Here is a 24723-nt window from a genome sequence, read left to right as displayed (position 1 = left end):
ACTGCCGGTCCAGGGCGAGAGTAGAGAGGGAGGGTAGACAGGAGACCACAGCCACCATGTGAGAGATGCCATAGTTTAAATAAAGGCAGGGAATGTGGGGATGAGGAAAGGAGGGAGTCTAGAGAGACTGAGGATACAATTGACAATTTTTAGTGAGTTGGGGGATATTGAGATGAGGAAGAGGGAGGTGTCCAAGATGATCCCTGAGAATCTGGTTCGGATCAGGAATTCAGAAGGAGATAAAGAATTTCGAGGGAAGAGCAGAGGTGTTGGTGTAGAGGGGGGAAGTAAAAGGAGAGATAATGAGTCCAAGTTAGCATGTGATGACTCAGCACTGAAGTTTTGTGGAAGCCCCTCATGAGCCTACACTCAGTGGAGAGGAGGAAAATTAAAGGAGTAAGCTGGTTTATCTCTCTATGTACAATAAGAGACAGAATCGCAATAGCAAATTTCTTAGATTGTCTCTGGTTTTAAGGTATCTATGTTATCCTTACTCACTGGGTTCAACCAGAGTTGGATAGCAAATCATAGAAGAGATGGCACAAGTCTCATTAATACCAAAAAAAGAAGTGGGGCTCTCATAGGGCACCAACAATGTGGATTTTCCGTGAAACTGTCATGTTATAGACCAAATGACGGTCTTTGATTTCACATGTCTTTAATAAATGCAAAAGCCTAGAGAATTCCCTAGGCACTTGGAGTAAGTCCTTCAGGTAAGCAATCTTAACTTCGAAATTGCAATGCAGCTGTTATCCATTCACTCTTCCTCATCCTCCCAAAAAATTGCTCTGTGAAAATCTAAAGCAATTCACCCTATTACAGGGACTCAGATGGTTGCCCAGGCCCATGGGTTGTTTTATGATGGGAGGGTGGGCAGAGAGGAAAGAGGGCTGCACAAGTATAGAACAGTCAAAAGGGATGAAGCAAGCAAGCGCTGAAAGAGTACATAAGGCTCAAACATGCAAGGCCTTCATTCCCCCATTATCATTAAGACGAAGCAGCTGGAGTCAGACGTGTCTACCTCCATGTCATTCCTTAATATTTATATTAAACTTTAAGCTACATAAAAATAGTTGTGGGATCAGAAAAACATATCAAGATATTGATAAATAAACATTTGCATTCATTCTAAATACTGGAAACTAATAGAAGAAACTGAGAATGAGAATTTGTTGTGAGCAATCAAGATAGAATGATTTTCCCTGAGCCCTATACAACCACAGAATCGATTCATCCAAAACACGCTGCAAAATTGCGGCGCTGAAAGATTCAAGGAATTGGGGGAAGAGAGATTCTAATGATGAAGTTCATGAGTGCTTTACACTCTTGCTTTTACGCACTCACTCATAGACATATTCATTTCCTCTCATTGTCAGAACACACAGCCATTTACAAGGTGTAATTTTTTTAACATGGCATTCTCCATCCCCCGCCCCAAATTAAAAGTCAGCTTCAAAGCATCTACTATTGCAAATGGGGCAACACCATTCTCTCAATTGTTTTTGTTGTTGTTGTTTGGTTTGGTTTGATTTGGTTTGAAATCTTGATATATTGTGCAAATGCACCCCAGAAAAAGCTGATATGCCAGCAGTCCCCAAGCATGAAACAAGCATTGGAGAATAAACCACAGATTTGACCCGCTATCTAGCTGTGTCAGGGCCAGCCCTCGAAACGGTAATGCTATATAGCAAAGCACTCTGCATAAATGATACCCTTAATCATCATAGCAGACCTGCTACTGCATTATCTCTACAGACCAGGAAACAAGCTCAAGTGTGGTTACATCGAAAACTTGGTCAATACTTCTGGGTATTTATCTGAAGAAAACAAAAACTAATTCAAACAGATATATGCGTCCCCGTGTTCATGGCAGCATTATCTACAATAGCCAACATGTGGAAACAACCAAAATGTCCATCAATGAAAGAATGGATGAGAGAAATATGTAGTATATACAACAATGGAATGTTATTCAGTCATAAAAAAGAATCCAATCTTGCCATTTGTGACAATGGGGATGGACCTTGAAGACATTATGCTAAGTGAGTCAGAGAAAGCCAAATACTGCATGATCTCACTTTTATGTGGAATGACAAAAAAAAAAAACTAATAGATACAAGAATAAATAGGTGGTTGCCAGATTGGGGTTGGGGGTGTGAAATAGGTGAAGAAGTCAAAAGGTACAAATTTCTAGTTATAAAATATATGTCATGGAGATATAATGTATGGCATGGTGACAATAGATAGCAATACCATATTGTATATTTAAAAGTTGCTAAGCGAGTAAATCTTAAAAGTTCTCAACACAAGAAAAAATAATTTTGTAACTAGGTATGGTGACAGATGTTAACTGGACTACGATCATTTTGCAATATATACAAACATCAAATCATTATGTTGTACACCCAAAACTAATATAATGTTATATGACAATTGTACCTCAAATTTAAAAAAGAGAAAAGAAAAGAAAAGGAAAGGAAAGGAAAGAAAAGGAAAGAAGAGAAAAGAAAACTTAGCCAAGATCACATAGCAAGTAAAAAGTAGAAGCAGGACCCAGACCCAGACAGCCTGTCCCTGGGCATCCTGACATAATCACCTGCGCATCTGGCTTCATACCCTGGGAGGTAGAGTTTCTCACCCACAGGAGAGTGAACATCAGGCAAACACAGATAAATCAAGTGTTTGGGGTAGAGGAGCATTCCAGTGCACTGGAAAATATTTTTAGTAAAATATTGGGTAACATTGCATTTGAACATGGGAGTAGGGAATTAATTCAGAGGAAATTGTCCAAGCCACCAGTAGTAAAACTTAAGGAGCCAGACTCTCCTGGGAATAGGATATATTTGAGATACCATTTGTTCTCAGAACTAAACAGCACACAGGGACAGAAAGAGACCAGGAGTCAACTAGATTTCTTGAATCGATTCTAAAGCTTCGGAGCTCAAAGATATTTATCAATAAGATCAATAAACTTCTCAAAACTTTCTTCAATGGTGGACAGTAGAAAGAACTTCCAACTAGAATTTAGAAGATTAGGTTCAAATCCCTGTTCAATGTCACTGGCTCTGTGTCTTCAATCATATAGATAAACCTCTCTGGGAGGCAAATGTGGTAACTGAAAAATAATTTTTTTAAAAAATCACTGGACTGCAGAAAACTGATCCAAGTCACAGCTCAGCCTAGTGCTAATGGGATTCTAATGTCTGCAAGGAGCTGCTATAAATGCAGTAACAAGTGCAAAGGCTAACTACAGAGGCTACATAAAATGATAGTACTTACCTCCACCAAAAATAGAGTCAAACCAGGAGATCCTTCAAAATCCCTTCTTGGTCAGTCTTTACCCAATGATCCTTTGGTGAGAAAAGCTAAGAAACTGCTTGCTTCTCATGAGTACAGGCATACTTCAGAAATATTGCAGGTTTGGTTCCAGACCACCACAATAAAGTGAGTGTCACAATAGAGTAGTAATCTTCTTGCTGGTGGAGGGTCTTGCCTTCAATTTGTAAAAAATGCAACTTCCATGAAGCACAATAAAGCAAAACACAATAAAACGAGGTATGCTTGTATCTACTAGGTGGCAAGCAAGACCAGTTTCAAAGGTGTGCAACCTATGCAATTGCACAGGGCCCTGCACTTAGAAGGGCCTGTGATTAATGTAATGCTGTCACTACCTTCAGATTCTTAATTTTTGAACAAGAAGCCCCTAATTATCATTTTGCATTGAGTCCTGAAAATTATATAGCAATACTGGTGCATGGCACTATGCTTAGCGTCCAGGACATGGAGGACATGGCAATAAAACCGACCGGCATTCTCCAGAAGCTCCAAGCAAGTATATTACTTTGGAACAGGATACTTAAGGGAAGATATTAAGTTGCATATTTCATACCTTAGTCCAAACTTAGATTTGCAAGCTCTAAAGATTAAAGTGGTTATTTATCCTCAGGACAGGTCCTGGTTTGCTTGCACATGAAACACCCCCCGCCCCCACCACCAGCACCAGCACCAGCACCAATAGACTTACCCAGCTGCACCCTTCTGAGATGTCTTCCTGGACTGGTACAGCTCCTTGAAGCAAGTCCACATAGCTACACCATGGACAAATGAGTGCTTAAAGCGGCAGTTCTTAAAGTGTGGTCCCCAGCCCGGCAGCATCAGCATCACTTGGGAGCTTACTAGGGATTCAAATTCTCAAGCACTGCCCCAGACCTACTGAATCAGAAACCCTGGGTGTGGCATACAGCAATCTGGGTTTTAACAAGCTTTCCAGGTGATTCTGATGAGTAGGCTAAAGTTTGAGAGCCACTAATCAAATTTAATCACTTTAAAATTTGCTTGATATCTTTCTTTTCTGTTCTTTCCTTTCCTTTTTTTTTTTTGTGCTGAGGGTGTGTTTAGAGAATTGTTGGGGTTGGCCTTCCCAGCACCCTCCCCAATACTACAATCACCAGCAATTCTCCAAGACTGGATCTATTGTGTGTTTCCCACAAAATTCAATTTCATTCACACACTTTGTTTTTGCCTCTTCATTCAAGACACAATGCAGCATGGAGCCCCTTGTGAACAAACATCCCATTTGCACATGTCAAGTGTCTGATTCATTTAGACTTATCCCAATTGCTCAGTGTCTGTACCAGAAGCCTCCATGATTTCTTGATCTGAACAGCTGAGTTAATGCCCTTGGACAAAGGGGGCCTGGTGTTTGGGTGAGCTCCCATGGGTCTGACAGCCGCAAAGAGAAGCTTGTTGAATGTGCACATAAAAAGAGAAGAGATAGGAGGCAGAGACTCTGATCTTTACGACCCTCTGATTATCCTATTAGTTAGTTAAAGCATAAATCCATCCTCTGACCTAACAAAATACTATTTTACTTCCTTTTACTCCATATTTTATCTTTTATAGCCAATAAAATATAAAAATCTTACAAAGGTTATATTCTCATCAATTTTTGCACTAACAGACAATAAATTAAGTGGAGGCCACAGCAGCTGCAACATAGACATCAGCTTGAAACTTTCTTAAAAGACAATCCTCCCTTCCCATCACCCGAGTGAGAGAGCTGCTAGTTAAAGACTTCTCCACTAAAATTAAATCCCAATTTTAATGGTATTGCTATTCAATTTCTTTAAGCAGTTAAGAGTCTAGACTTCTCTCTTGTTTATTAAAAATTTGTTCTAGGGGCCAACAAATGAAAAAGAATGTAAAAACATGAGAACTTAAATATTTGTCAGGTACAAAAAAGAAAAGCTACACTGCTGAATTACTTCGAGTTCAATATCTTCCAGTTCTTGTAATAATTCCCAAACCTCCACAACACTAAAAAGTGACACACGAATAAACTCAAAATTTATTTTTAAACTTATATAAAAGTCATCAAACCAAGATTTATCAAAGTTCCATTACATGGATTAGTATTAAGCACCCAGAACAACACCTGGCACCTAACAAGGGTCCAGCAAGTGTTAGTTATCACTCTTAATCATTATTATTATTGTTGTTGTTGCTGCTGCTGTTACTGTTATGTTCTATAATACACTGGTATGTGCTAAGTATATACAATTACAAGCAAAACAGATGTGGCTCTCCTGGTCTCACAAGCTAGTGACAGAGACGAATATCAATCAAATAATCACACAAATCAATGTAAATTGCAAAATGTTGCAATGATGATATAAGCCAGGGGAAGGGCAGATGAAGAAAGCCCAGAGTAGTTACTTATCATTTTATGATTGTGAAACCTCTTGGATAAATAATTTGGACCAAATCACAACCCTTCCCCAGATGTTTTTCAAGATTCTTCTGTATTACTACATAAATTCCAAATGTACAGCCAAGAGGATTTGTAAGCAAATATTCATATTTCATTACTATATCAGTCAACATCGGAAACATCTCCCCAATAACATTTCCAAATATAGAAACTGGAGTATTCCAAGAAACAAGCAAGCATATGTTTAGATACATTCAATGAATCTTCCATGAATTTTCCCAGAACTTTATGAATAAAAATTAAATTAAATTAAATTAAATTATAAGCTAAATTATGACTATTTTTAAATAGTATGAAATTATTAATATGAAATTATTAAAATATTTTTAAAGCCCTTAAATTTTTTTAAAGCTATAGAGTAGGTTTTCTGGTGATTACACTTCGGTCCAAGAACGAAAAAAAAATGTGCTACTACAGAATATGGAGGCTCATTATTAAATAGAATCTGTTTAACTAGGAGAACTGGAGAAATTCAGAAGGGCCCAGTGATGTCTCCACTAGCAGTCACACTGGAGCATGCTAGTGCTGGGAAGAATCCCTCAGATCATCTCCCAACTGTTTTATAGCCTGGCAGAAGGGCCTGGTCTCTGAGTCAGGCCCCTTCCCTCCATGTGGATTCCAGCTCTGCCTCTTCGTGTCTGAACTTGGAGCAAATAGCTTAGCCTTTTTCAGTTTCAGTGTCCTGCTCTGTAAAATGGGTACCTACCTCGTAAGGAGGTGGTGAACATCAGGTGAGAGAATACTTGCAAATGCTTCTTACCATAGTGCTGAAATAGAGTGAGCACTAGTTAGCAACAGTGCAAGCCTCTCATAATTCTATCTCCTAATGAGATAAGATCCAAAATTACAACTACAACAAAACGAACAAACTGGGACCTGTAAACTCAGTTTCCACTGTTATGAACTTCCACTTGGGTGGGCATAATAGTCCTCACCTAGGATTCCACTTGGGGCACCTGGGGATCAGTGGGCCCCACTGGAGAAGATGGTGGTTAGCTCCTGGGAAGCACACTTCCTCTTCCTCACAGGCCCGACCTCCTGACACACTCAGCCCTGGGGCACACTTCATGGAACAATTTAGTACCAGAGTAAAGATCTCAGCTAAACCAATAGGTTAGGCAGAACTTAGCCCTGCACAATTATTTCATCAAGTGCATTATCTATATGTAATAGCAATCAGTTCAGATGTGCTAAAAACTTATTCCCATAGACCACTCATGATGAAAAAAATACCTTTAAATGGTCATCCAATATCCTTTCTTTCATCCATTTAAAACACCGATTAACTGCATGCTGTGTGCCACACTCTGTGCTCAGCCCTAGATATAAAGGTGCACAAGACTAGGTCTTTGTCAACAAGGTGTTCATGGTCCTGGAGGAGGAGGATGTTTAATAGATAATTTTAATATAATGTAGTCAGTATAATGGAAAAGTTATACAGGTGTTATGTTTTTCCTTTTAGAAAATATCTAAGATTTAAAGAAAAAATGCTCTTCCAAAATAACTATACTACCATATTTCATTAGGTAATTAATATACATCAATTGTAAAAGAACCACAAAATGACGCAAAAAAGGAAAATGTAACCTATAATCTCACTGTCTGAAGTAACTACTGCTAACATTTAGCTGCATGACCTTCTGGATTTTAAAATATATTTCTATTTCTAAATAAGATATGAGATCATTTTATACAGAGTATAAAAATATGAGTTTTCACTTATCGACAAACATGCAAAACATACAAATATATTTTTGGAGTATTAAATATTCCTTTAATTTATTATTTTAAGTGACTGCAAAGTATTCCACTATTGGTTCCATAATTTACTTACCTTTTACTATTGGATATTGAGACCATTTCCAATTTTTTTGGCTGTCATAAACACGATGACATTTTTTTCTGACACCTTTATTTTTTATTTTTATTTTTGATTAAATTTATTGGGATAACATTGGTTAATAACATCATAGAAGTTTTAAGTGTGCAATTCTGTAATACATCATCCATATATTGCATTATGTTCTCACCATCCATAGTCTAGTCACCATGTATTTGACCCCTTCAAACCTCTTCATCTTCCTCTCACTCCCATTTCCCTCTGGTAACCATCTTTCTGTTGTGTCTATGAGTTTGTTTGTTTGTTCATTTGTGCCATATGTTTTATATGCCACATGAGCGAAATCATAAGATTCTTGTCCTTTTCCATCTGACTTATTTTGCTAAGCACTATCAAGATCCCTCCATGTTGTAGCAAATGGCAGTATTTCAACCCTTTATCATGGCTGGGTAGTATTCCCTTTTGTACATGTACCACATCTTCTTTATCCAATCATCCATCAAAGGGCACTTTGGTTGTTTCCATGTCTTGTCTACTGTGAATAATGCTGCAATAAACAGAGGGATACATATATCTTTACAAATAAACATTTTTAAATATTGGGAGTAGATACCCAGAAAAGGGATTGTCGGGTCATATGGTAGCTCTATTCTTAATATTTTGATCCATTTTGAGTTAATATTTGTGTATGGTGTCAAATAGCAGTCTAGTTTTATACTTTTGCATGCAGCTTTGCAATTTTCCCAGTATCATCTATTGAAGAGGCTTTCTTTTCCCCACTGTATGTTTTTCAACCCTTTATCAAAAATTAGTTGCCCAGATACATGTGGGTTTATTTCTTGGCTTTCAATTTTGTTCTACTGGCCTGTGTGTCTGTTTTTCTGCCAACACCATGCTGTTTTGATTATTGCGTATTTGAGGTATAATTTGAAGTCAAGGAGTGTGATATCTCTAGTTCTGTTCTCTTTTTTCAGAATTGCTTTGGCTATTCGGGGTCTTCTGTGGTTCCATACAAATTTGATGACTTTCTTGTTCTATTTCTTTGAAAATTACCATTGGTATTTTGATGGCGATTGCATTAAATCTGTAGATTGCTTTAGGTAATATGGCCATTTAACTGTTAACTCTTCCAATCAATGAACACGAAATATCATTCCATTTCTTTGTGTCTTCTTCAATTTCTTTCAACAATGTCCTATAATTTTTAATATATAGGTTCTTTACATCTTCATTAAGTTTTATTCCTAGTTTTTTTATTTTTTTGTTTCAATTACAAATGAAATTTTCTTCATTTCTTTTTCTAATATTTCATTGTTAGTATATAGGAATGCAATGGATTTTTGTACATTGACTTTGTATCCTGCAACTTTGTATTCATTTATTGATTTTGGTGGAATCTTTAGGGTTTTCTATATTTAGGGTTTCTATAGAGTTTTTGACACCTGCAAAAAGTGACAATTTTATGTCTTCATTCCCAATTTGAATACCTTTTATTTCTTCCTCTTGCCTGATTGCTCTAATAAGACTTCCAGTACTATGTTCAATAACAGTGGTGAGAGTGGGCGTTCTTGCCTGGTTACTGATCTTAGATGAAAAGCTTTCAGTTTTTCATCACTGAGTATGATATTAGCAGAGAGTTTGTCACATATGGCCTTTATTGCGTTGAGGTACTTTCTTTCTATACCCATTTTATTGTTGTATCTTGTCAAATGCTTTTTCTGCATCTATTGATATGATCATGATTTTTATCCCTGATTTTGTTAATGTAGTATATCACATTGATTGATTTGCATATGTTGAACAATCCTTGCGCCCCTGGAATAAACTCCACTTGATCATGACGTATTATCCTTTAATGTACTGTTGTATTTGATTTGCTATTATTTTGTTTAGGATTTTTGCATCTATATTTGTCATATTGGTCTGTTATCTTAGTTTGGTGGTATTCTATAATTTCTTCTTCTGTTTACTTTTTTATGTTATGTGGATGACATTTTTATTCATATATCTTTTTGAACTAGTTCAATTATTTCTACAGAATAACTTCCTGGAAAATGGAATTGTTGGATCAAAGAGTATGCACATTTTTAAGACTTTGATACCTGTTACCAAATTGCCCTCCAAAAAGGTTATACGATTAAATACCACCATTTTCCCACATCTTCACCCTCACAGTGTAGTATCACTATTTTTATTCTTTGCATTTAGTATTTTTAAATGTAATGTGCCCACTTTAGCTTTGAGTTGCCGAGTAACTCCAGTTTGGGTTTGGGGCATCAGTGCTTCTCAAATTCTACAAGGCATAGAAATCACCTGGAAATCTTGTTGAACTGCAGATTCTAATTCAGTAGGTCTGGGGTTGTGGGGTGGAGACTGAGATGCTGCATTTCTTACCAGCTCCAGGTGATGCCAATAATGCTGGGCCAAGAACTACATTTTGAGGAACAAGGAGCACAGTTTCTTTTTCTCCTCTTATCAAGGCCCCTCCAATTCCCTAAAATATGCCTTCATTTTCTCAGCAATTTCTTCCTCAAAGGTGCACTGCAGGGTTGAAATTATTCAACCACCAATTCACTGTATTGTCTTAAACCATTCACTGAGTTTCAAATGACCTCAGTTTATACATGTGCAAAATGAAAAGCTTGGAGTATCGAGACTTTAAGTTCCTTCCCATCTCCAAAAGCAAAAGAAGTTCTCTCTGCCCAAAAATACCAAGGCACATCCTAAATCCCTTCTCATTAGCACAATTTTGTGTATCTTCTTTCCTTTACCCCACAGGACTGAACTCAGAAGTAAGGCCAACCAACGAGCTGACATTCAAGCAGCTGGTGACAGCCACATCCCCAGTAAAAAGCACCCCTGAAAGTGACAGTCTACTCCAGCTGACATTTCTCCTGGTAGTACCCAGTCATAACAATGTACATCATTTTCTCTTCCTAAAAGAAAGAGATTTAACAAGAACCTCAGGTTAATTCACCCAGTAAAGGAACAAAGAGTGGAATAAAGGTATAGACAAAAAGATCGCATCTATAAATACCTTGCCAAAGAGCCTCCAGAAATCAGCTCTAGGCACAGTCAGTGCCAGTGTCCTTGATAATATTTCACTTGTAGTGGATACTCCCTTCTATTCTGGTTTTCCGTCTTGCTTTTCTGCAACATTAAAAGGTGGGCAGAAGCAGAACATGGTACTTAATGTCTGAGCTGACAGCAGTGGTTGTCAAATATGATATAGAATCTATAGACAAATTTTCTTATTGATGAAAACAAATGAAAATGCTGTAGTTCTTGTTCTGTAAGAACATTAAACATGTGTTATCTACCATAATAGAAGACAGATTTTAATGCTCCCTAGTTCCAGTTATCCAATAAGACCATGAATGGTTGTTTACTTCAATTCTCTGTTTTTGAAAGACTTGGCAGAAATGACTTATTTTTAGTAACAGTGCACTTGTCCCCAGAACTTTTTTCTCCTGTTTCTTTCCATTTACTGGTAAGAGAGTTTAATTTGCTCACAAATCTTTTTTTCTCACTTCAATTTCCTGTAGCTTCCTTTAAATGACTCCTAAGTATTTTTTGACTCCTAAGTGAACTCTTTAAAAAAGTACCAAACTCCTTTGGTTTTCTCTTATACAGATGGTGTCCTGCCCTTCTTTCCAGCGTCTCCCAGACTCCCACAAAGTCAGGAAGCTTTGGTTTCTTAAATTAGGCCTGAATTAAGCATGTTGAGCAACTCTAATCAAGAACATCAGCCTACCTGCAAGAACCTAAAAAATAATCAACAAAAAGAAATCAGCTAACATCTTCCACGTTTAATGTTTATGCTGTTGGGCATTCCTCTGAACCCATTTCCCCTGTGCCAGGCTTCAAGTCCCTGGATTTTTGCTGTTTGTCACCTCTTGCTCTCCCGTTTAGAGGTAGAACCCAGCCAAGACACATTCCTCTGAAGAGCTGCTGCCCTAATTCCTCTTGATCACTTTGCAGCTTGTCAGGGCGATCCAAGCAATAAGATCAGTAAGGAAACAAATTCCAACTTATTAGGTCCTGTTTGATCCTAAACCCACACCATCCAAGATTTCGGCTACATGATGTTGGCTCTGCACAAGAGAAGTAGAGTTTTCTTACGAAAATAAATTAGACAAGCAAACAGATGAAAGAGAAAATGGATGTGCAAGTGCTAAAATCTTCTCGAGAGCCTTCAATATGGTCAGCAAGCTAAACAAAAGGCAATGGTTTCTTTCCCTTTCTTCTTTAGTTTTTTATTCTCTACTCTCCATTTACCCTGCAACAAGACAAATCTTTTTCTTTCGATGAATATTTTTCAGATACTATTTTTCAATTAGGTTTTATTTCTTTGGTATGCCGGGGTTTTGTTTTCTACACGGAAATTATAACGTGCACTAAAGATGGCAAATGCAAGTCATAGGAGTCGCCTTGCTACAATCCATCAGCTGTGATAATATCAAGATGAATACATTGCCAGGAACCTGTACCTAGCATTTCATTTACTCTACTCCCTCCCCTGAGAGAGGCTCCACCAGGGATTACATTATTATTCAAGCTTCCTGGACTCACTCCAAATGCAGATTGCAACTACCATTCAAAGGGAAACTTATAAAAGGTGATAGGAAATAGACCTTCTACAGAACATTTTTTTTAATAAAATTAACCTTTTCAGAGTTTAATTCCATTCTACATACCCATAAATAGATCGGCTTTCAGGAACTAAAAACTAATCCTATAGTAATAACACAAAGCCCGATTTCTCATTCCATACGATCATTAATATTGCTTTAAAAATCACAAGAAATCTCTTCGACTTCTTAAGCTTTGTAATTCATTTCTATACACCGATTCAAGAAACCTCATTAATTTAGGTGGCCTTTTTGCAGTACATCTAAGGCATGCAAATATTTGGAATTTTTACCTTAGATCAGAGGTTAAGAAAAATTAACTTTTCAGTTTCAGGAAGGATTTATGAATGTAGAAAAATGCTTTCGACAATAACACGTTTATGTGATCTAATTTGCAAAGAAAATAGGCTATTCAGAATATATGAAGTAAAAAGTAAAAGGAAAGAAAAGAGAAGTTTTATATAAATGGTGTGGGTATTTTTAAGAAATAAAAAATGTCTTGTTGCCTCAACATTTTTTTCCTACAACCCAGTTTCAGTATTCCAATCAAATGTACAATGGAAGAGCTTTGATTTGGGAGAGAAAAAAATCCTTTGAACACTGATCGACACACAGTTTGTGCAATTATTGTACGTAGACTTAACTCCCTATGCTCTACTCTCAATTCCTCGATGGACTGAGATGCCTTTTCCATTGAGCTGGGTTGACAATTATCCTTAAACAAGTGAAACTTCAAAGGTTGCTCAATAGGTATTTTCTGTTCTTCATTAGAACTCATAAATGTATAACCTGCACATAAACAAGTCACTCTACCTAATTAAATGGAATCTCTTCGTCTCTATTAAAAATTTAGAAGTGCTGCCTGAGTATAAACATGTCATCTGAGAAGGGGCAGGGACATTCTCATAATATCCGTGAATAACCAGCTCAATTTCCTTTAAGCAAAGCCATGTTAATAATAGCACAGATGCACACAAATTTTTCTAATTATTTTATTATCAGTAGAGATTGTTTAAATGTAAAGGTATTCATTGCTGGCAATGATGCCTTCGAGTGTTATCTGTGCACTAGAGAAATGTAGTCTGGGCTCTTTAATTTACTTCAGAGACTTTCATACAGCCTTTCCCCCACTTTCTTTTTCAAACGTCTGTATTCTGGAAGAGGTAATGACATTTTCTCTGAGAGCTATATCTAGCCTGGAGAGTGGGGTTGGTTGTTTTTTTAAATCACATATCTAGACAGATCTTAGAAGGATAATCCGAAAAAGCTCTAATTTGGAAATGGAAATGTTCCTAAAATGTTTTGAGTTTGTGTTGTTTGGTCTGTTGTTAAAGGAAGTAAAGGTTTTGGAACTCTTTGCACCTTTTTTGGAAATAGATGAAGGATTTATAAAGCACCTCCACCTAATCAAAGTAGTTTAACTTGTATTCAGAATTCACTTTCCAGGCTACCAACATTCTTTTAAAAAATCTCTTTTCATGCAGTTTGAAACAATATTTGTGACAGTGAGCTTTATGTCATAAGACCAGCCAGAAATCGCAGCATGTAAAGTTTGAGGGGAAAGATGTACATTTTTGAGCCGTGAGGTGTTTTGTTACAGTGCCCTCTTGTGGTCAAACATTATCAAAACAATTTCCGTTCTACATTTTTTTTAAAGTAACACTTGACAACTCACAGAAGCATAATTTTGACAAAGATACGCTGTAATTCCGGGTTGAACTTTCCAGTACCTTGTTGGATTTTAGATCCTCTACTCTTCCCCAAAAACACCTCAAATTACATTCACTCAAGCAAAGAGGAATGTATGAGAGTTCTTATTACATGTATGAGAACTCTTCAAATATATACACACAAATTATACACAAATGCAAAGCAATTGTTCCTTAGTGATTTGGGAACAGAGAAAGTCTTCTTCATGAAATGACACCCAACCCAAAATGCCATGGAAAGGAATGGTTTATTTCCCAAGTATTAACACCATTGTCAGATAGTGACAGCATGAAGTTGATGTAGCAGCTGCAGGCTGGGTGGATCATGTCACCCATCATTGCCTGAGATGCTGACTGCACCCAGCTGCAAGGAGAACACATATCCCCAGTGAAGCAAGGGCCCAGCTCCCTCAATCCTTGAGTGTAAGTGGGAGTGTGTTTTCTCTGATACCCCCTCCAACAGGGCTATAGGAATTCAAAGTGAGGATAAAAATATTGATGGAAGTAATTTTATTCAAGTATTTTGATAACTTCTTAATTATGCAAAATATAAACCATTCCACAGCTTCAGAATGCTCTACCTAGAGCTTTCACAAAAAATAAGAATCTTTGTGATAAATCCTGCCTTTGGCCAGAAAGCCAGCGTTACGAAGGATTAAGAAATGAGGCTTTCTCTTTGATACATCACATTTCAGATCTTCAAGGGACACTGGAGATTATACATTTCAAACTTGTCATTTTACAGACTTAAAGAAAAAAAAACAATACGATGTAGGGATTCGCCCAAGGTCTCATGGTTTAAAAAAAAAAAAAAAACAGCAAACCTGGGATCCGAAGGGGATCTCACAGCTATAATTAGCTATAATTAGCATGACCTCCTTAGTTCCATCTCTCAAACAAGTGTTCTGGCACCCAATTCTCTATCCTGGCCTCTCATCTACAATCTGGCTCAAGTAGTCCCTGAACTCTTACTAAAACTTTTTTGCTACTGACTGGACTGTCTTGGTTTTTTCCTCACAATGATAAGTAAATGATAACTATATTCTTTAAGACAAGACTAGCAATTGAAAACATCAAACTCATTATGACACTGAATATAAAACATCCTTCCTAGAAACTTCCCAAATTCCCATTCCATGTGCACTCAGTCACTGTGGGACTAGTCAGTCAAACTTCTGTACAAAATGGAATCAGAGTACATTAAGGAACTGATAATGTGCCATTTTTTATTATAAATGTCCATATCAATACCATGCTATGACTAACTTTATATGTAATTAGGAAGTACTTTTCAGTCATTTATGACAATAAAAGCCCATAGAATAATTCATTGTAGGTAAAAGAACTGAAGAGAGTTCGGTGATCAGTTGCCCTCAGCTGATACATAGAGATGTGTCTACAAGCAGAAAGATTCTGTGGGGTTGATGGGCTTCCACCAAGATCTGATGCGGTTGTGGTAGTAATAGATATGCCCACAAGATGGCACTCTTCTTTATGTTTAATTCATCATAAGCGAAAAAACAAAACTAGTGATTTTCAGACAGTCTAGAATAAATAGAGTGGTGAAATATGTAGCCAATTTCATATACTGTCATGTTTAATGTTGTAACATGCATTAGAGTCATGAAATTCTTCCCCCACTTCCTTGAGCCCTAGGTATGGGACATGGAGAGCTACTACCTGGCTTCCCCAGGCCTTGGGAGGCGCGTGCGTGCGTTCATGCATGCGTGCGTTCATGCGTGCGTGCGTGCGTCTGTACTGCATGAGTCTATATTTTTCCTAAAAGGTGAATTCTATCTAAAATGTATGCTAATTAGACTCTCTCCTGTCTTAAGAGTTTTCTATCTTCAAGGCTAAAGCAGAAGCTCCCCAACCAAATTCCTATCCTTGTTGCACACACAGCACACACACGCGCGCGCGCGCGCACACACACACACACACACACACACAGCAGTTCCTCTTCTGTGCTACTAAAAAAACAGAGTGTAGTTCTCTTTAGTAAGTAGCAGATAACATCTGATTGGCAGGAAGATGGGTGAATAAAAACAACACATGGAGGTTATAAGACTTCAGTGACAGCGGCGGAGTACTCAAAGCTTTCTTGTTCCACAAACTGAACAGGAATATTTTGCAAACGAGAAAAAATAAATGTTGGCTTTTCAACACATGGTGCTAGACCAACTGAATAGCCATATGCAAAAAGATGAACCTAGACATAGACATACACCTTACACAAAAATTAACTCAGAATGGATGGTAATCCTAAATGTAATATGAAAAACTATAAAATCTTCTTGAAGAAAACATAGAAAAGCTACATGAGCTTGAGTTTGGTGATGAGTTTTTAAATACAACATCAATAGCACAGTCTACGAATGAAAAAAAATGATAAATTAAACGTCATTAAAATTAATACTGCTCTGTGAAAGATGCTGTTAATAGAATGAGAAGACAAGGCATGGACTAGAAGAAATATGTGCAGAACATATATCTAATAAAGGGCTTAAATCTAAAATATGAAAGAATTCTTTTATCGGGGCAATTGCTTCATAAGATCACTTCACTATGTTGTACACCTGAAACTAATATAATATTTTATGTCAACTGTAACTGAAAAATAAACTTAAAAAAGAACACGCACACAAACAGAACTCTTAAAAGTCAACCAAAAGAAAAAGAAAAAGGGAGCAAAAGATCTGAACAGACACCTCACTAAAGAAAATATACAGATGGCAAATAAGCATTTGAAGAGGTACTCACATCATTTGTCATTAGGGAATTACAAACAAAAACAACAATGAGATATCACTATGCAACTATTAGAATGACTACATCCAAAAAAACTGACAACCCCAAATGCTGGCAAGGATGCAGAGCAATGGAAACACTCATTCATTGCTGATAGGAATTCAAAATGGTACAGCCACTTTGAAAGACAGGTTTTCGGTTTCTTACAAAATTATACATAGTCTTATCATATAACTCAGCAATTGTACTCCTAGATATTTATCCAAATAAGCTGAAACGTATGTCCCTACAAAAATCTGCAGAGATGTGTATAACAGCTTTATTCATAACTGCCAAAAACTAGAAGTGGCTAACACGTCCTTTACTAGGTGAATGGATAAACAAACTGTGGTATATCCAGACAATGGAATATTACCCAGTTATAAAAAGAAACAAGCTGTAGAGCCACTAAATGACATGGATGGATCTTAAATGCATATTGCTAAATGAAAGAAGCCCGCCTGAAAAAGCTACCTACTGTTTTGATTCAAATTTTATAACATTCTGAAAAGACAAAACCACAAAGCTGATAAACAAATCAGTGGTTGCCCCTCTGGGATGAGGTTGAGTAGATGAAGTGCAATGGACTATGGGGATGGTAAAACTATTCTGTGTGATACTGTAAATTAGAAAAAGTTATTTAGGAGGCAAGGGGATCCCAGAATGAAATACAAAATGTGACAAACAACCCAACCATATTACAAATGTGTGAACTTCATCAAGGGGGGTGGGCAGAAAGGGTGCTGATCTAAGCAACTTAGGAAATGAATAGAATCTGTCACACTAAAGGAAGAAGGAACTGCATTGTACTCTAAATGATAAAGCCATTTCCTTGGAGATAAGGGTTAACATCTGATGTTGCTGTACATGCATACAGGAACTGAACAATTAAGTTATGGTTGAAAAATGGTAGTAACCAGGTTTCTCACTGTTGGAGTGGGAATTTACAGATAAACAAGAGAGGAGGCTAGAATGATCCAAGTAATGATAGATTAGAGTTGGAGATATTAGTATGAACTCATGTTTAGCTTAATATAGGTATAGATGGTTACATATAGAAAATTTTATACATATGTGTATATATGTATAAAATATGTATGTATATATGTATATTAGTATACATAGATATACATAGGTAATATAGGTATAGATGGTTACATATAGAAAATTTTATACATATGTGTATATATACAGGTTATTAGTATATACATATTTCCTTGCTCTTTCAGCTGAGAGGATCTAGAAGCAATGACATTCCAGTAGCAATAAGCACATCTAATGCCCAGATGTCTGATACCATCCTCCAACAAATGGAAGGCTTCCTTTGAAAAATGGCAGATTCAAAGACTGGGGCAGAAAACATATAAGATGAACTTAGAGCACCTTGTAGTGCCAGAAAGTAAAGAAGTGCTAAGAAAAAGAAATCTAGGTTGATGTGTCAAAGGGACACAAGAGCCAACTGAAAGAGCTCCCAGCGGCCAAAGCTGGAACAATTTGAGCAACAAAATAAAGTGGTACAGGCATACCTGAGAGATACTGCGATTCCAGTTCCAGACCACCTCAATAAAGCGAGTCATAATTTTTTTTTTTTTTTGCTGGTGGAGGGGCTTGCCTTCGATTTGTAAAAATTGCAACATCCGTGATGTGCAAAAAAGTGAAGCACAATAATATGAGGTATGCCTGTATTGGATTATAACCCAAAGTATGAGATAAATATTCACGAGCCCATGACATAAATTAATGACCAAGTAAATAAATAAATAGGGAAAAGAGACAAATCCACTGTGCTGAATTCCAAATAACTTGTGTAGCTACTCCATGCTCAAGGAGGTAGCACAGTACTCCCCACTCCTTAAGTGTGGGCTGTGCATAGTGACTTCTTTCCACAGAGGGCACCATGAAAACAGGGAAAGAGCAACTTTATCGGAGAAACCTGACAAACATTCCTTCAGCCAGGTGATCAACATTAACATAACAGTGATAGGTCATGTTGATAGGGTGATCCTTGATGTAAGGTGATGAAAATGGCATTTTACCTCTGTAGTCTTCCACCAAAAATATATTACCCCTAAAGGAACTGGTCTGTGTTAGCTCATAAAACTATAAACGGTTTTCAAGAACAAGAGGACATGGCCAGCATGAAACATTATTTCCTACCCATCATCAGCCCACATATATTCGCCAACTTGATACGGTCCACAGTTGACAGAAATGTTCTTTTTTAAAAAAAAAAAGGAATGCTGTATGTTGGAGAGGATGTGGAATCCTCATACATTGCTGGCGGGACTCCAAATTGGTACAGCCACTATAGAAAACAGTATGGAGGTGCCTCAGAAAACTAAGAATTTATCTACCTTATGATCCAGCAATCCGTCTACTGGATATTTACCCCAAAGACTTGAAAACCCATATCCAAAAAGATATTTGCACACTGATGTTCATAGTAGCAATATTCACAGTGGCCAGGACATGAAAGCAACCAAAGTGTTCTACAATAGATGACTGAATTAAGAAGCTGTGGTACATATATACAATGGAATATTATTCAGCCATAAGAAGAGATGAAATACTGCCATTTGCGATAACTTGGATGGACCTTGAGATAATCATGCTAAGTGAAATAAGCCAGATTGAAAAAGTAGAAAATCACATGATATCACTTATATGTGGGATATAAACCTAAAAGCAACAAATGAGCATTACAGAGACTCATGGTCATGGACAATAGACTAGTGGTTACCAGAGAGGAGGGGGGAAGGAGGAGGGAAGAGGTAGATGGGGTAAAGGGGGTCAAATATGTGGTGACAGAAAGAAATCTAACTATGGGAGGTGAACATACAGAGTAAATAGATATATGCCTTGCTGATAAAGTGTACAGCTGAAACTTATTGGATTTCGTTAACCAATGTCACCATAAAAATAAATAAATATATATACATTTAAAGGAATTTAAGAAAAGGAATGCTGTACAACTGAATCTAATATATTATTGTATGCCAGCTATAATTGAAAAAACATTGAATTGTACAACATAAATACTAGCAACTAATTGTCTATTATATTTCAATAAAGCTGGGGGGAGGGAGAGGGAAGGAAAAAATAACTTGTCTCACTGCCAAGATGAATGATGTTAGCTGTAAAATTCAAGGACACCCTACACTAAGATCCAAACACTGTACATTTCCCTGATGGGCTCACAAAGTCAAGTCTTGTGATTTGTTGACAGAAAGGAAGGTGGTAGGAGTCACCTTCCAAATTATTTGATAAGAGAGGAAGCCAAGAGAACCAAGGAGGCCAAATTCCCGAATGGAAACAGGACATATAAGGACAAGCCACATGGGACCCCTGAAACGATTGTCCTCGGCCCTGTGCAAACACCACACAGTGGGAAGAGTGTCTCCAAGGTCCATGAGAGCCAACTTTCTAACAATACTACTTGTGACAAGTAGAATATTACGTGTGTGTATATATGAAATTTATTTCTTTGATTTATTGAATGCTTCCACTCTACCAAGGACTACGCTAAGGACATTACCTGAATTATCTTACTTAATCCTCACAACGTTATACTGTAAATATTATTCCCAGGGGAGTGGATGCACAGGACACACTGGGGAGAATTCAGGGAAAGGATTCAACTTTAGTTGAACTCTCAGGTTCACAGTGGGGTTCAAGGGAAATACACGTGTGTTGGGGTTGAGCCCGTCATCCTCACTGTCCCATGGCTCTCTCCGCCGCCGCCCTAGCTGGCCTTCGCGGTGTGTGGCTCCTCAGCATCAACTCCCGCTCTGGGGCGAGGTGGCGATGCGGGACGTGCTCACCTCGTACCCCGCCTGCCCGCGTTCGGCCTCCTCTAACCGGGATGTGAGGCTTTCTACTCAGAATCTCCTGACCGTCGTTTGGCTGTAAAACCCATTTCTCAAGAGAAGATTGAAACCCAGAGGGCCTGCAGAAGCCAAGGTGGGGAACCAGTGCCCAGCATCAGCCAAGGCCGGCCTGGGACCAGAGGAGCCCAGCCCATACCCGTCCTTCAGGTCCTGTACCCCAGAAGTGCCTACCCTGCATCCGGATGCGAGGCCCTGCCCACCTGCGCAGCATGGCCCTGCTGAATGTCTCACGGTGGACCTCCGAGGCCTGCACGACCCACCTGCACTACAGATGGATCCCAAGAGAAGGAACCATATGCCTGACATTAGCTCCCACTTTCAAGAAACAATAGACTTAATTGACTGAGTCAGGGAAAGGGAGGGAAAGTCCTGGTCCAATGCGAGGAAGGGATCTCCCTGTTCACCTGGCACCTGTATGGCTTCCCTCAGGAAGAGAATCGCTTCCACCTGAGGGAGGCCTTCCATGACATCAAGCAGAAGAGTGTGATCTTACCCAGCTGTGGCTTCATGAGCCCGCTCCTACAGTATAAATTTGAGATCCTGCCTTCCATGTCCACTCCTCAGGCTCCTTCCTGCCAGCAGGAGGCAGCCAGCTCTTTACTTATATAGCCCATTTTCAGACACTGAGCCCTAATGTAGAGGGTTCTACTGCACATTCCCTACTTCGGTGCTGTCACCAGTGCCCACCCACTCACGGGTCTCAGATTTCAGTGGGAGCTCCATAGTCACAGCGACATCCTGCTAAACCTAGGACAGGAAACCAGCCCAGCCCCAAGAACAACTGTGATTTTGTTTCTTCAACCTGTAGACATACCTTCATACCTGCACAGTACTGAAGACCTCACTGTATTTTGCTGCCCTAGTGGAATAGTCAGGTTCTTCCCTGACTTTTGGACTTTGGCATGACTCTTATTCATTCATACTTGAACATTTCTTGTTGCATCTCTTCTCAAAGAAACTCTTGTGTCATTTGAAAAGAGCTCTTCAGACCATAGGCCAAAAATCACCCCTTTGAGGTGGTGGCAGCAGGTGCCAGGAGAAAGGGTACCTACTGTCTGGGTCAGTGGCATTGAAACGGTGGATTCCCAAGCTTGCTGTCCTTATAGGTGTTTGCCTCTTGTGACACTTGCTTTCTTCCCTGCCCCTGGGGATTGTATTCAAGCTGTTGACTACTGAGATTTGTAAATTTCACAATGTGGTACTACTTTTTTGACTGTAGGTTATGTCTCCAGGGGAAAACGCAATAATTTCCTAAAATCTATAAGAATGTAAAGAAAAGCAGTATATTACTGGTTGTTGTTGATGGTATTATTAAAGTACAAAATAAAAATAGCAAAAAAAAAAAAAAAAAAAGAAGAAAGAAAAACCTGCCTGTCCCACATCCCATTCTTTTAGAACCACATTCCCTGAAGAAATGATAAATGACTATAAATCTTTTGATAGTAATTTAGGATTAATTGAAATCACCCCTCTCAATTAATATGTTTGCATGGAGACAATATCTTAATGAAAGGCATCTTTGGCAGAGCAGCAGGTAGATAAGAGAAAAGAAGAAAAAGTTATCTGGACTCTGAACTTGTGTAGCACATTCTTTGTGCCAAATAAACAACGTGTGTTATCATCTCTGAATTCGTCAGTGCCTGGCTGGTTATTTGTAGTAGGTGAGGAACCATAAAAAATGTTCTGAGTAGAGGAAAATAGTTATCTGTGACAATGGAAAGAGGCAGTGGTGGGATATTCCAGTTGCTGGGTAGAGCTCATCCTTCAAGAATGACTGCCCCTGTCAGGCAGGAAGAACTGAGCTAAGCAGGACTGGGATTGGCAGGAATGGTTCCAGGGCATGGGGAGAAGGGGCTCGTAAGCACAGGGCTTAGGGGAGCTGGGAGATGAGGACATTTTACTGACAGAAGACAATTTACAACAGCCTCAGCCCCCACAGGGCCTAGATATTCATGCGGGGATTTGGAAGGCTTGGCTAAGAGGAAAAACCAAGGATACAGAAGTTCAGAACGAGATTGATGTACCTTACCTTACTCGGTACCTGTTCATATTAGAAGCCAGATGTAAATTCACATAGAAACCTCATGTTAAAACAGAGCTGGCAGTTTTCTCACTGAGTGGCTGAAAAGGTTTGATTCTGCCTCTTTGTTTCGTCTATGCTCTGAAATCATTTTCTGTTGTGTTTTTTGTTGTTTTCCCTACAACTGGGAATACGATATCAGGAATGCATCCTTCATTCTCTTTCTCTTGGTTTATGCCTCTAATAGGAACCTGTTTTCCCTACCGATACACAAAATTTAACCAACTTAGGCTCTTCGAAGCAGAGTTAGATCTAAATTATGGAGCTCTGAGGTGTCCAGAATACTTATGATTTATCTGGGATAGATATTGTAGATCATAAAATGTCAAAAAGAAAAATAAGTCAGAAGGTAAACATAAAAAGGTTCCCTTCCAGTGGTTCATCGTGGGACGTAGGCTGTTCTGCTGATTGAGGGGGAAAAAGAGGTATAAAATCAGATCACGATTGGAAAATAGATTTTAACATTGGCAGGGCCTCATTCCCCATTCCCCACACCCAGGCACTAAAATGTTCCCAGAGGCAGCCTCTTGTTGTGGGCAAGTTTTTGATCCCCTGCAAGCACCCAGGCTCCCCCATTAAAGGTCAGGACACTCAGGTGCACCATCCCCTTCAGCTGGGCACCAGCTCGCTCGTATCTGGAAACCCAGCTGTCCCAGGGGTAGGTTATTCGTTTCTTCCTTTTACCCTAGAACCTTCCCTTTTGAGACAATCCAGGCCTTCATGTCTTTGAAACTAGACTCTGAAAAATCAAAAGCCACTTACCAATCCCGTGGGGAAAAGGAAGTCCAATTTTCAAGTCTCATTCTTTCCTGATGAGCTTACTGCCATGGAAACTAGAGGTTACTCTCAAACAGGTCGGCCTGCCAAAATGTTAACAGTGACTGATTCTAGTTGGAGTTCCAGATAACTCAGATTTTCTTCTTTATACTTTTCTGTATTTTCCAATTTCAACAATGATTATGTATTCCTCTTGTATGTCAGAAAAAAATAATTCTGCTTTAAGAATTGCCTTTTCCAGCAACTTTCCAGATGCTTCAGCCTGGGTGAGGATCAGCTACTTCGGACTCCCAAGTGCCTTAACTGTGCCTCTGTCAATCACAGCCCTTATCATTCTACATGGTCAGTGTTGCCTTGTTGTTCAAATCTCCGGTGCTTAGTTCAGTAACCTACACATAATAGGCCTATTTATTGAATAAAGTAATAAATTGCTGAATGAATAAGTAAATGGGTGAGGTCCTATATTACCTGCTCTACTCTAATCTTCATAATCATATATCTATTAGTTCATATCTATTAGGACAGAAGAGATCCATTAAAACTGAGATGGTTCTCCAGAGCTCAAGAAATCGTGGTAAAATTTGAAATCTCTGATATAGGAACCTAAACCTTATTTGAAACATTTCTCTATTTCTGATCCAAACTCCTTGCTAATCCTTGAATTAATTGATCTCTAGAAATTTACTTGGAAGTATGATAGCCTCGGGCTACAATGGATAATAGCTGGGAAAGTCCTAATTTGTCATCACCTACTGTTTAACAATAACAGCCACCCCCACGGCCAGGTTCCATTGACATAATAAGTCTTTTCTGGTTTGTTTCTTATTAATAGAAAGCCGATGGTTTCAACTGCACAACAGCGAGGGGGAGGAGATGGGAGGGCGAGTGATTATCCTAAATAGCTCATTTCTTTACTGTGATTTCAGGGGTCCAAGAAAGCCCTCTTGTACGGCAGCCATTCTCCACTTCCTTAGTCCCAATTTTGCCCAGAACTCACCTAGCTTTTAGACTAGATGCAGGCTATTTAAAGTTGGAATCGCTGGGTTTGGATTCCTTAAGGCCTAAATATTTGGCTTCTGATTCACTCTCCCCTTACTCTCTACTGTGGAGAACAAGACTGAGCAGCCTGATTAGGGACGCATAGCTAGGAACAGCACAAATGCAAAAGAGGACTTGCAAAGGAGGAAAGTGTGCTTTTCTGTTTTAGGAAACCTGCTGACATAGGGAATGCTTCTGTTTTTC

At 38.5% G+C, this 24723-nt stretch overlaps 1 pseudogene; it reads left to right on the top strand.

Moving 5' to 3' along the window:
- LOC120604347 (dual specificity protein phosphatase 5-like) overlaps positions 1 to 21369 on the top strand; it is a 37109-nt pseudogene extending 15740 nt beyond the window's left edge.
- Positions 21370 to 24723: the final 3354 nt, after the last annotated feature.

Source organism: Pteropus medius, unplaced genomic scaffold, assembly GCF_902729225.1.
Source record: "Pteropus medius unplaced genomic scaffold, Ma_sr-lr_union100, whole genome shotgun sequence".
In the NCBI taxonomy this organism is placed as follows: Eukaryota; Metazoa; Chordata; class Mammalia; order Chiroptera; family Pteropodidae; genus Pteropus; species Pteropus medius.
This window is presented reverse-complemented; position numbering and strand designations above follow the sequence as displayed.